This window comes from Triticum urartu, chromosome 3A, assembly GCF_056163025.1.
Source record: "Triticum urartu cultivar PI428250 chromosome 3A, HENAU_Tu73, whole genome shotgun sequence".
NCBI classification, from domain to species: domain Eukaryota; kingdom Viridiplantae; phylum Streptophyta; class Magnoliopsida; order Poales; family Poaceae; genus Triticum; species Triticum urartu.
Window position 1 is genome coordinate 308,890,099 of NC_141875.1, and position 12,834 is coordinate 308,902,932.

Genomic DNA, 12,834 nt, shown 5'->3' on the forward strand with positions numbered 1-12,834 from the left:
ATGCAGCACAACTACAGTAGGTATTTCCCTCAGTGATGAGACCAAGGTTAGCGAACCAGTAGGAGAACCAAGCAACACTATGTAAACAGTACCTGCACACAATGAACAAATACTTGCAACCCGACGTGTAAGAGGGGTTGTCAATCCCTCCCGAGTAAAAGGTAGATTGGTTTGTAGTAGATTGGATAAACAAAACTCAAATAAACATGAAATAAAATAAATAACAAAAAATTGCAGCAAGGTACTTTTGGGTTTTTGGAATAATAGATCTGAAAATATAAGCGGCAAAGAATAGATCGGAAAGCAAATATGATAAAGAACAGACCCAGGGACCGTTAGAGTTCACTAGTGGCTTCTCTCAAGAAAAATAGCATCCGGCAGGTAAACAAATTACTGTTGGGCAATTGATAGAACTTCAAATAATTATGACGATATCCAGGCAATGATCATTATATTTTGCAAAGTAAGAAAACAAGCAAAAAACAACAACTATCATTGGGCACTAAGTTAATAGGTGAGTCCCAAAAAATGATATAAAGTTGCTACTAAATGTATATAAAACATCCAAGAATGATAATATAACAACATGGAAAAATAAAAATTTATAGATACGTTGGAGACGTATCAGCATCCCCAAGCTTAATTCCTACTCGTCCTCGAGTAGGTAAATGATAAAAACAGAATTTTTGATGTGGAATGCTGCCTAACATGTTCATCACATATTGTTTTTTTGTAGCATGAAAATTTGGAATTTTATATGATTCAAATAAATAGTCTAGTTTTGTCATGAAGATTTCAATACTCAAGCATATCAACAAGCAACCATGTCTTTCAAAATATCAACACTAAAGCAAGTTATCCCTAGCCCATCATCTCAATCATTGATCCATTCATGAAGCACACTCGCATATTAGCTACACCCAATGCTCAAGTACGATCATAGTGCCCCTTAGTTGGTGCTTTATAAGAGAAGAAGGAGACTCAAATAAAATAAAAAATTGCATAAAGTAAATAGAAAGGCCCTTCGTAGAGGGAAGTACGGATTTGTAGAGGTGCCAGAGCTCAAAGCGAAAAAGATAGAGACATAACATTTTGGGTGGCAAGCTTTTCCTGTCAACGAAAATGATCGAGTAGTTCCCAATACTTTCCATGCTAGATATATCATAGGCGGTTCCCAAACAGAAAATAAAGGTTATTCCTTTTTCCACCATACTTTCACATTCCATGGCTAGCCGTATCCACGGGTGTCGTCCATACCAACACTTTCCAAGGAATTTATTATTTGACAACATAAAGTAAATTCATTTTTCATTTTGGGACTGGGCATCCCTAATACCTTTGCCTTACTCTCATGCAATGACAAGTGAATAAACACTCATCTTGAGAATAACACATCTAGCATGGAAAAATATTAGCCACCCCTACCGTTTCATGAGCGGTACGAGCACACAAAAAGGAAATTATTTTGAAAATTAGAGATGGCACATACAAATTTTCTTAGAACGAAAAGAGAATACCGCATATAGGTAGGTATGGTGGACCCATATGGAAAAACTGGGTTTAATGACTTTGGATGCACAAGTAGTATTCCTACTTAGTACAAGGGAAGGCTAGCAAAAAGATTGAGAAGCATCCAACCAAGAAACGAAAAATCACATAAATGAGCATCAAGCATAACTAACACCGAATAATGCACCACAAGTAGGATGTAATTTCATTGCATAACTATTGACTTTCGTGCTTGCATAAGGAATCACAAACCTTAACACCAATATTCTTACTAAAGCATAATTACTCATCAACATGACTCACATATCACTATCACCATATCGCAAAAGTATTACAAGGAATCAAGTTTTTTTGTCCAATGATCCTCATGAAAGTTTTTATTATATCCCTCTTGAATATCTATCACTTTAGGACTAGTTTCATATGTTGATATTGATAGCTCAAACAAATTTAAGTGAAGAACATGAGCATAAAAATTTTCATCTCTCAAAATAATATAAGTGAAGCATGAGAGAATTTCTTCAAAAGTTTACTAACTCTCAGATAAGTCTAAGTGAAGCACGATAGCATTTCTTCAAAAATACTAAAGCACACCATGCTCCAAAAGATATAAGTGAAGCACTACAGCAATTCCATAGCTCAAAAAATTTAAGTGAAGCATAAAGAGCAATTCTAACAAATAATAGCATAATTTTGGCTCTCTCAAATAGGTGTGTCCAGCAAGGATAGATGACACAAACTAAAAAGCAAAACAAGCAAAGAGTCATATCATACGAGACGCTCCAAGCAAAACTCATGATATGTGACGAATAAAAATATAGCTCCAAGTAAAATACCGATGGTCGTTAGAAGAAAGAGGCGATGCCACTCGGGGGCATCCCCAAGATTAGCTGTTTGTTTATCTTTGGATAATAATTTGGGGTGCCATGGGGTATCCCCAAGCTTATGCTCTTCTTACTCCTTGTTCCTTCATCCATCGTGATCTCACTCAAAACTTGAAAACTTCAATCACACAAAACTCAACAAAACCTTCGTGAGATACGTTAGTATAAGGAAGCAAATCACTACTCCAAGTACTGTTGCAAACCCATTCATATTTTATTTTTGCATTATGTCTACTGTATTCCAACTTTTCTATTGCTTATACCACCCTATTAAGTCCATAGATTCATCAAGATAAGCACACAACGCAAAGAAAACAGAATCTGTCAAAAATATAACAGTTTGTAGCAATCTAAAAACTTCGTATACTTTTGTAACTCCAAAAAATCTAAAAACTTAGGACAACGTAGGAAATTTGTATATCAATCATGTGTAAAAAATTCAGAATTTTTCGTCGCCTATGTGATGTTTCAAAATTATTTTATTGGATGCAAAAGTTTCTGTTTTCCAACAAGATCAAATCAACTATCACCCAACATGATCCCACGGGCTTTGCTTGGCCCAAACACTAATTAAACATAAAAACAGTCATAATAGAGGCATAATTTTGCAAACACTCAAGAACAGAAAGAAAAAGGCAAAAATAAATTTATTAATTGGGTTGCCTCCCAACAAGCGCTATCGTTTTACACCCCTAGCTAGGCATAAAGCATAGATCTAAGTATTGTCGTCTTTATTTCTAGATCCATAGGATGCCCTCGTGATTGATTCATATGGTGGCTTAATTCTTGTTCTAGGGAAGTGTTACATACCCTTTCTTAGTGCAAATTGAAATTTAATATTGCCTTCTTTCATATCAATCACGGCACCAATAGTATGTAAAAATGGTCTACCAAGTATAATTGGACAAGACGGATTGCAATAAATATCAAGAATAATAAAATCTATGGGAACATAATTCCTATTTGCAAGAAAAAGAACATCGTTAATTCTTCCCAAAGGCTTTTTAATAGTATAATCCACCAAGTGCAAATTTAAAGAACACTCTTCAATATTGGTAAGACCAAGCACATCACATAAAGATTTCGGAATTGTGGAAACACTAGCACCAAAGTCAGATAAAGCAAAACACTCATAATTTTTAATCTTGATTTTGATAGTAGGTTCCCATTCATCATGTAATTTTCTAGGAATTGAGATCTCTAATTCCAACTATTCTTCCAAAGCTTTCATCATGGCATCTATGATATGTTTAGTAAAAGCGTTATTTTGTTCATAAGCATGGGGTGAATTTATCATGGATTCCAACAAATAAATACGATCAATCAAAGAGCAATTATCATAATTTAAGTCTTTGTAATCCAAAAGAGTGGGAAGTTTTGACCTCTCCAAACCCACTTTTATCAATTTTTTCAACAAGATTTTCACCCTCCAAATTATCGGGACGCCTTCTAACTAAAGGTGACTCTTCTTCAGTCCCTTTATCATCAATTTTAATTTTACTAAATAAAGAATCAATAGAAGAAACACCAATCACTTTAAGATCTTCATCATTTTTATGTTCTAACGAGATTGGTTTAGCAGCCATTTGATTCACTAGGGTAGCTTGTGCATCGGAAATTTTTCCTAGCAAACTTTTAGCAAAAGCATACTTAGATTGGAGATTACAAACTTCTCTACTAATATCATCAAGTTGTTTTGTTATAGCATCCAACACAACAGAGTGTTCCTTAAGTTCCTAGGTAAAATATTTATTGTGCTCAAATTGTGTAGTCATATATTCCTTAGTAATTTTCTCAATTTCAAGCAAAATATTGGGATAAGGAACATCATAATATTTTCTTTGAGGCATCATGACTAGACAAACAAGAACGCAAACAAAAATAGATCTGACGAGAAAACGGCGAATGAAAAGGAGGGTGAATAAAACGGCAAATTTTTGTGAAGTGGGGGAGATGAAAATGGGAGGAAAATGGTAAATAATTTAAATTGCAAGGAGCTGAGATTTGTGATTAGAAACCTGATAGATGTTGATGATGTCTCCTTGGCAACAGCGCCAGAGATCCTTTCTTAATTGCAAGGAGATGATATGTGATGAGATCAAGGTTATAGAACCAGTAGGAGAACCAAGCAACACTATGTAAACGGTACCTGCACACAAAGAACAAATAATTGCAACCCAAAGCGTAAGAGGGGTTGTCAATCCCTCCCGGGTAAAAGATAGATTGGTTTTAGTAGATTGGATAAATAGAACTCGAATAAACGCGAAATGAAATAAATAACAAAAAAATGCAGCAAGGTATTTTTGGGTTTTGGAATAATAGATCTAAAAATAAAAGCGGCAAATAATAGATCGGAAAACAAATATGATGAAGAATAGACCCGGGGGTTGTAGATTTCACTAGTGGCTTCTCTTGAGAAAACTAGCATCCGGCGGGTAAACAAATTACTGTTGGGCAATTGATAGAACTTCAAATAGTTATAACAATATCCAGGCAATGATCATTATATAGGCATCGCGTCCAAGATTAGTAGACCGACTCCTGCCTCCATCTACTACTATAACTCCACACATCAACCGCTATCCACCGCGCATCTAGTGTATTAAGTGCATGGAAAAAAGGAGTAATGCAATAAGAACGATGACATGATGTAAACAAGATCTATTCATGTAGGAATAGACCCCATGTTGTTATCCTTAATGGCAACGATCAATACGTGTCTTGCTGCCCCTTCTATCACTGGGAAAGAACACCGCACGACCGAACCCATCACAAAGCACCTCTTCCCATGGCAAGAAAAATCGATCTAGTCGGCCTAACTAAACCAAAGATTCGAACAAGAAATATGAGGCTATAAGTAATCATGCATATAAGAGATCAAAACTCAAATAAAATTCATGGATAAAATAGATCTGATCATAAACTCAAAGTTCATCGGATCCCAACAAACACACCGCAATGGAGTTACATCAAATAGATCTACAAGAGACCATTGTATTGAGAATCAAAAGAGAGAGAGGAAGCCATCTAGCTACTACCTACGGACCTGTAGGTCTACAATGAACTACTCATGCATCATCGGAGGGGCGGCAATGAGGATGATGAACCCCTCTGTTATGGTGTCTAGATTGGATTTGGTGGTTCTGGAACTTGCGGTGGCTGGAATTGTCTTTCATCGACTCCCCTAGGGTTTTTGGATTTCTGGTGTATTTATAGAGTAAAGAGGCGGTGCGGGAGGCGGCCGAGGTGGACACAACCCAGCAAGGGGCGCCTGGGCCCCTAGGCAGGCCTAGGTGGGTTGTGCTCCCCTCGGAGCCCTCCTCTGGTACTTATTTGGCCCAACAGCTGTCTTCTGGTCTAGAAAATTTCTCCAAAAAATTTCGCTACGTTTGGACTCCATTTGGTGTTGATTTTCTATGAAGTAAAAAACAACAACTAGCACTAGGCACTATGTCAATAGGTTAGTCCCAAAAAATGATATAAATTTGCTATAAAATGGTTGAAAAACATCCAAGAATGATAATATAACAGCATGGAACAAGAAAAAATTATAGATACGTTGGAGACGTATCACTTCTCGCTTCTTCCTTTTCTTGGCCTGATTGCGACTGTCGTAGTGCATGCGTGGTACTGTAAGAGAGAAAAAATTCTTTCTTCCAATGGTGACTTCAACCGAACTTTAATGGATCATTTGTTCATAGGGGCAGGGCACTGTGCAACCCTAATCTCACTATTTTTGCGACTGCTTGTCATGAGACAGTGCTTCTTTCAACCACGCGTATGATGCCATGTTGACGACACGCCTGCAGGCAGTAGTACGGCGGGTCGCTGTCGTTACTGAGGGTTGGACCCATTAAAATCTGAACCCAACCGATCATGAGCTTCTCGATCCTTCTAAGGGCTGCCTCTCAAGAACTCAACACCACCATGCGCAGGCCCCATGATGGGCACCAACTCTCGTGGTTTTGTCACGACAGTTGTCCTAGTGTGAGAACTTAGTCGTGAGGCCATCACAACTAAGTGGTGGCTTGAACGGGGTTGATCGGAATCGAGAAGATGCGAGTTTTACCTAGGTTTGGCCCCTCACGGTCGAGGTAAAAGCCTACATACTGCTTGATTATATTGATGATGATCATGCTCACGGTTACAAGGGTGTTATTTCACTTCGTGTCTCAAGAGCTGTCAAAATGTCCGCCTCGAGACCTATCAAAACATCTGTCTCGAGACTTGTCTATCAAAGACCTATCTATCTGAAAACTTGTCCCTCTTGGGGTGCCCTTCCCCTCCTTATATAAGTTGAAGGGGCGGCTTACATGTAGAGTCCTAGTAGGATTATGACTTAACCTATTATGGCTTCTTATCGCGGGCTTCTTACCATGGGTGACTCACTGCGGGCTTCTTATCGTGGGCTTCTCACCGTGGGCTTCTTAACCCTAGGCTTATTATCTCCAGGTGGCTCATCTTCCGGGTGGCTTACCCGCCGGGGGCTCATCTTCAGGACTCATCTCCAAGACTCATCTCTGGGACTCATCATGGTGGGTTAAGATGGCTGGTTATGATGGCAGGTTAAGATGGCTGGTTAAGATGGCGGGATAAGATGGTCGGTTAAGTCCAGAGATGACTTAACAGGGTTTCTTAAGTCCAGAGAGGACTTAACAGTGCTGCTGAAGTTTAGTGAGGACTTAATAGGGTTGCTTAAGTCCAGAGATGAGTTAACGTCATGAGACGGGTTTAACCGCGGGTAATTCCCCCAACAGCATCCGTGGAGCGGATCCAATGTAGTGGACGAAGGCGTCTGTGAAGCACATCCGATGCAGTGGATAGTGCTTTCAGTGAGGAAGATCTGTTGCGGCAGACGAGGGCTTAGTGTGAGAACTTAGTGTGAGAACTTAGTCGTGAGGCCATCACAACTAAGTGGTGGCTTGAACGGGGTTGATCGGAATCGAGAAGATGCGAGTTTTACCTAGGTTTGGCCCCTCACGGTCGAGGTAAAAGCCTACATCCTGCTTGATTATATTGATGATGATCATGCTCACGGTTACAAGGGTGTTATTTCACTTCGTGTCTCAAGAGCTGTCAAAATGTCCGCCTCGAGACCTATCAAAACATCTGTCTCGAGACTTGTCTATCAAAGACCTGTCTATCTGAAAACTTGTCCCTCTTGGGGTGCCCTTCCCCTCCTTATATAAGTTGAAGGGGCGGCTTACATGTAGAGTCCTAGTAGGATTATGACTTAACCTATTATGGCTTCTTATCGCGGGCTTCTTACCATGGGTGACTCACTACGGGCTTCTTATCGTGGGCTTCTCACCGTGGGCTTCTTAACCCTAGGCTTATTATCTCCAGGTGGCTCATCTTCCGGGCGGCTTACCCGCCGGGGGCTCATCTTCAGGACTCATCTCCAAGACTCATCTCTGGGACTCATCATGGTGGGTTAAGATGGCTGGTTATGATGGCAGGTTAAGATGGCTGGTTAAGATGGCGGGATAAGATGGTCGGTTAAGTCCGGAGATGACTTAACAGGGTTTCTTAAGTCCAGAGAGGACTTAACAGTGCTGCTGAAGTTTAGTGAGGACTTAATAGGGTTGCTTAAGTCCAGAGATGAGTTAATGTCATGAGACGGGTTTAACCGCGGGTAATTCCCCCAACAGCGTCCGTGGAGCGGATCCAGTGTAGTGGACGAAGGCGTCTGTGAAGCACATCCGATGCAGTGGATAGTGCTTTCAGTGAGGAAGATCTGTTGCGGCAGACGAGGGCTTGTATGAAGGGCCAGCGATGTGGTGGACGAGGGAGTCGGTGAAGGTCCTACACAATGGTGGGCGAGGGCCCCGGTGAAGCAGATCCGGTGCGGTGGACCATGATGGTGGTCAAGGAGATCTATAGCGGTGAAGAAGCCAGTCGCTGAAGCAGCTCCGGTGTAGTGGTGAGTTGGTAGTTGGGGTTCCAAGGTGCGGAAGGTAGATCCCGTGGGATCTGAGGTCCAACGCTGCGGCGGAGGACTAGATTCGGTTTGGGGGGAAGGTGGCGGGGAGGGGAATGGGAGGGGTTTTGGGAAGAATGCTGGGGGCAAAGAGGGGAAAACAATGAAGTTACCAAAGCAACCCTTTTCTATTCATGTGGCAGGGGTAAAACAGGAATATCGCCGGGCTAAACTTTCAGGCGCGAGATATTTCGATGTCAGCGGGAAGTTTGAAATCTTTTGGCGGCTGAAATTAAGTGTTTTGCTCATACGTCCGACTATGATATCATGGCCAAGAATTTATGAAAGTTCCGAAAATCAATGTCTCCAACTCGAAACTTAGATTGTCCATTCAATTCAAATATGGATCATTGAGCTTGTGGAAGCCAATAGCATCATATGCTCCAATTCAAACAAAATTCCGAATGTGTTTATCCTAAATATGATTACCAAAACAAAATTGTGTATGTGTATGAATAAAGTGGATGATTATAAGGTTTGAACATGACTGTATGTGTATATCTCTAGGTTTGATATATGAAATCACAATATCTCGGCTTAAAAAATGTACCCCTATTTAAATGAATTACAAAAGCTAATAATGGAGTCGAATTCCAAATTTCCAATCTTAGGTTTGAAATTCTGGTACTTCAAAGTATAGCACACATGTTCAAAAGTATCGCTATTTCATAGTCAAAACAGTGAAAAAAAATTGATCAAGCATGAGTGCACACACTGTTAACCATATATATCTCAGTTACGCTTATGTCTCTAAGATATAGACACCTCACTCTTTATGTGAACCCCGCCACCCCCCCCCCCCACTCCCCCCCACACACAAGCCCTTATCTCCCCCGGACACAAACACAGGAACACATTAACCCCTCTATCTCTTCTAAGTCAGGACCCCAATATGGTCCCTATCACTTTGTCTCTCGGGCATGCAGACACCTCTTCCCCCACTCTCTAGGTCTCCCAGCATCTCTCTTTCCCAAGCACTCACACTATATAGCAGTGTATATTTCTCATACACACAAAATGTTGCCCCCAACGTCTATCTCCCTAGTTATGTGGTTCTCGCACACTCTTCACCATCTCTCTATCTCTCTCACATTAATTGATACACACCTCACTCACCACCCCTACTACACACAAGCACCCTCTATCTCCTTGTGCACCACTCTCCTCTTTGTCTCTCTCCCACATGCGGACCCGGCCCAGCTCCTTCCCTATATACTTATATGTCGTGACTCTTTCCATAGCTCCCTGGCATATCATCGATCTCAATCTCGCATGCTGTTCTCTCCACCATCTATTCTAGACCTCTCATGAAGTCTATATCACGCACATGATGACTCGCTTTCCTTGTGTCTCCGTACATAGGTCACTATCGAACAACATCAACCTTGTCTCCCTATATATACGCCACTTCCGCACACAAACAACCCCTCTCCCCCCCTCTCTCTCTCTCTCCCTCCCTCCCTCTATCTCTCTCGCACCCCTCTCTCACACACACTCGATGTCTCTTCCAAATAGTCTGCTCCCCGCCCACTGATATGTCTCCATCATATCTACTTTTCCTAATGCTTTTGCGCTTGTTTTGGACTCTAATTTGCATGATTTGAGTGAAACTAACCCGGACTGACGTTGTTTTTAGCAGAACTACCAGAAAAAATAGGAGAGGAAGTTTCATTGCATTTTACTATATGGAGCTACCGCCACCTCCTGTTCTTCATCGGGAGGCCAGATCTAGAGCCCGTTCGTGGCTTCGGAGAGGGGGGTCTTCGGTCCTCGTCATCACCAAACATCCCCATCACCAATTTCATGATGCTCATCGCCAGGAGTGAGTAATTCCTCCGTAGGCTCGCTGGTCGATGAGGAGTTGGATGAGATTCATCATGTAATCGAGTTAGTTTTGTTTGGGCTTGATCCCTAGTATCCACTATGTTCTGAGATTGCTGTTGCTATCACTTTGCTATGCTTAATGCTTGTCACATGGGCCCGAGTGCCACGATTTAATATCTGAACCGTTTATGTTTTCACCATTATATCTATGTTCGTGGTCCGATCTTGCAAGTTATATGCACCTATTATGTGTTATGATCCGTAAACCCCAAGGTGACAACAATTGGGATACTTTCCGGTGATGACCGTAGTTTGAGGAGTTCACGTATTCACTATGTGTTAATGCTTTGTTCCGATTCTCTATTAATAGGAGGCCTTAATATCCCTTAGTTTACTTATGGACCCCGCTGCCACGGGAGGGTAGGACAAAAGTTGTCATGCAAGTTCTTTTCTATAAGCATGTCTGACTATTTACGGAATACATGCCTACATTACATTTATGAACTGGAGCTAGTTCTGTGTCGCCCTAGGTTATGACTGTTATGATTAATATTATCCAACGTAATCACCGATCCAATGCCTATGAGATTTTTACATATTGTTTTTGCTAAGTTACTATTGCTATTGCTACTGTTACAACTGCTACAAAACTGTTATTGATGTTACCGTTACCACTACTATTGTTACTACTACTATCAAACTATCATATTACTGTGCTACTAATCACTTTGCTGCAGATATTTAATCTCCAGGTGTGGTTGAATTTACAACTCAACTGCTAACACTTACAAATATTCTTTGGCTCCCCTTGTGTCAAATCTATAAATTTGGGTTGAATACTCTACCTTCGAAAACTGTTGCGATCCCTATGATTGTGGGTTATCAAGGCCTTTTTCTGGCGCCGTTGGCGGGGAGCATAGCTATATTTGTTGAGTCACTTGGGGTTTATATCTATTTATCACTATGAAGAAACTGAAAGATACTATAACCAAGATTTTTCCCTCGAAGATGAGGGGAGGTAAGGAACTGCCATCTAGCTCTGTACTTGATTCACCTTCTTTTTTGAATAGACTTGTAACACCACCGCCTACTATTAATTCTAATATGTCGCAAGTTATTGATGATGCGACTTCTGCTATGAATGATGCTTACGATGATGCTAGTATCTTGCTTGATAAGACTGTGCCACTAGCTGAATTTATTGATGAACAACTTGTTAGAGCTAGAGATATTGAGAATGTTGAAACTGATGAAATTACTAAAACCGATGAAGTCTTTGAAACTGAGAATTATGAAACACCTATTAGACCTAGCTCTCCTAGATTTGAAATGCCTAAGATACCTGAGGGTTATGTTATGGATGAAGAGGTAGCTAGAGACTTTCTTGCTTGTAAGGATAGAGATGATCTAAAGAAACTACTATGCAAGTTGAAAGAAAAATCCTTGAATGCTAGAATAAAATGTGATCCTAAGTTTGCAACTTCACATATCTTTGTTCCTCATAAGGATTATGAATTCTCCGTTGAACCAGAGTTAGTTGCTTTGGTTGAATCTAATCCTTTCCATGGCTATGAAACTAAAACTTTTGTGGCACATCTTACTAAATTAAATGATATAGCCACCCTTTTTGCTCATGATGAGAAAATTCGCTACTACTATATTCTTAAGTTATTTCCATTCTCACTAAAGGGTGATTCTAAGACTTGGTGCAATACTCTTGCTCCTAGTTGTGTGTGTAGTCCCCAGGATATGATTTATTACTTCTCTGGAAAATATTTTCTTGCTCATAAGAAACAAGCTGTCTTATAGAAAATATTTAACTTTGTGCAAATTGAAGAAGAAAGTCTCCCACAAGCTTGGGGGAGGCTTCTCAAATTACTTAATTCTTTGCCTAATCATCCCCTTAAGAAAATGGAATACTTGATATCTTCTATACTGGACTAACCGATGCTTCTAGGGACTTCCTAGATAGCCCTCCTGGCCAGGAGACGACGTCGTGAGTGACCCATAGTCCATGACACCACCACGACGCGTCTAGGAGTGATGGTAACAAGGACACAAGGTTTTACCCAGGTTCGTGCTCTCCATGGAGATAATACTCTACGTCTTGCTTCTGATTGTACTATCGTGTTGGGGTGTACAAAGTGCAGGTGATCTACCACGAGTGTAATGTGTTTCTACGAGCCCGACCCCTTGGTTTATATAGGTGCCTAGGGGTCCTAGAGTTACAAGATCGTAGTCGGCTATGCATGAGGAGACAGAGTTCTCAACGGATCCAACATCTTGGAGTGTATGTCAAGTCTTTTGGATCTTCTTCATAATCATCATCGACCATCCGAAGTGTCCCAGGACGAAACCAACATGGGGGTCCTTGGCCCGGCCCACCAGGTCGGGAGTCGACGTGGTGAAAGTCCCCCTAGCCAGGACAGTCACCAATCGCCAAATATCCAAGCAGATGTGGCAACTGTTGCGGAGGGGCGCACGACCTAATTCAAGCTAGTTCAACGACGCAAGCCTACCTTAGACCGGCTCAAGCCGTGTACTCCCTCCATCTAATAATGTAAGACGTTTTTTGACATTAGATATGGAACGGAGGGAGTACTAGCTTAAGGACAGGATTCAAGGGCACGACACAAC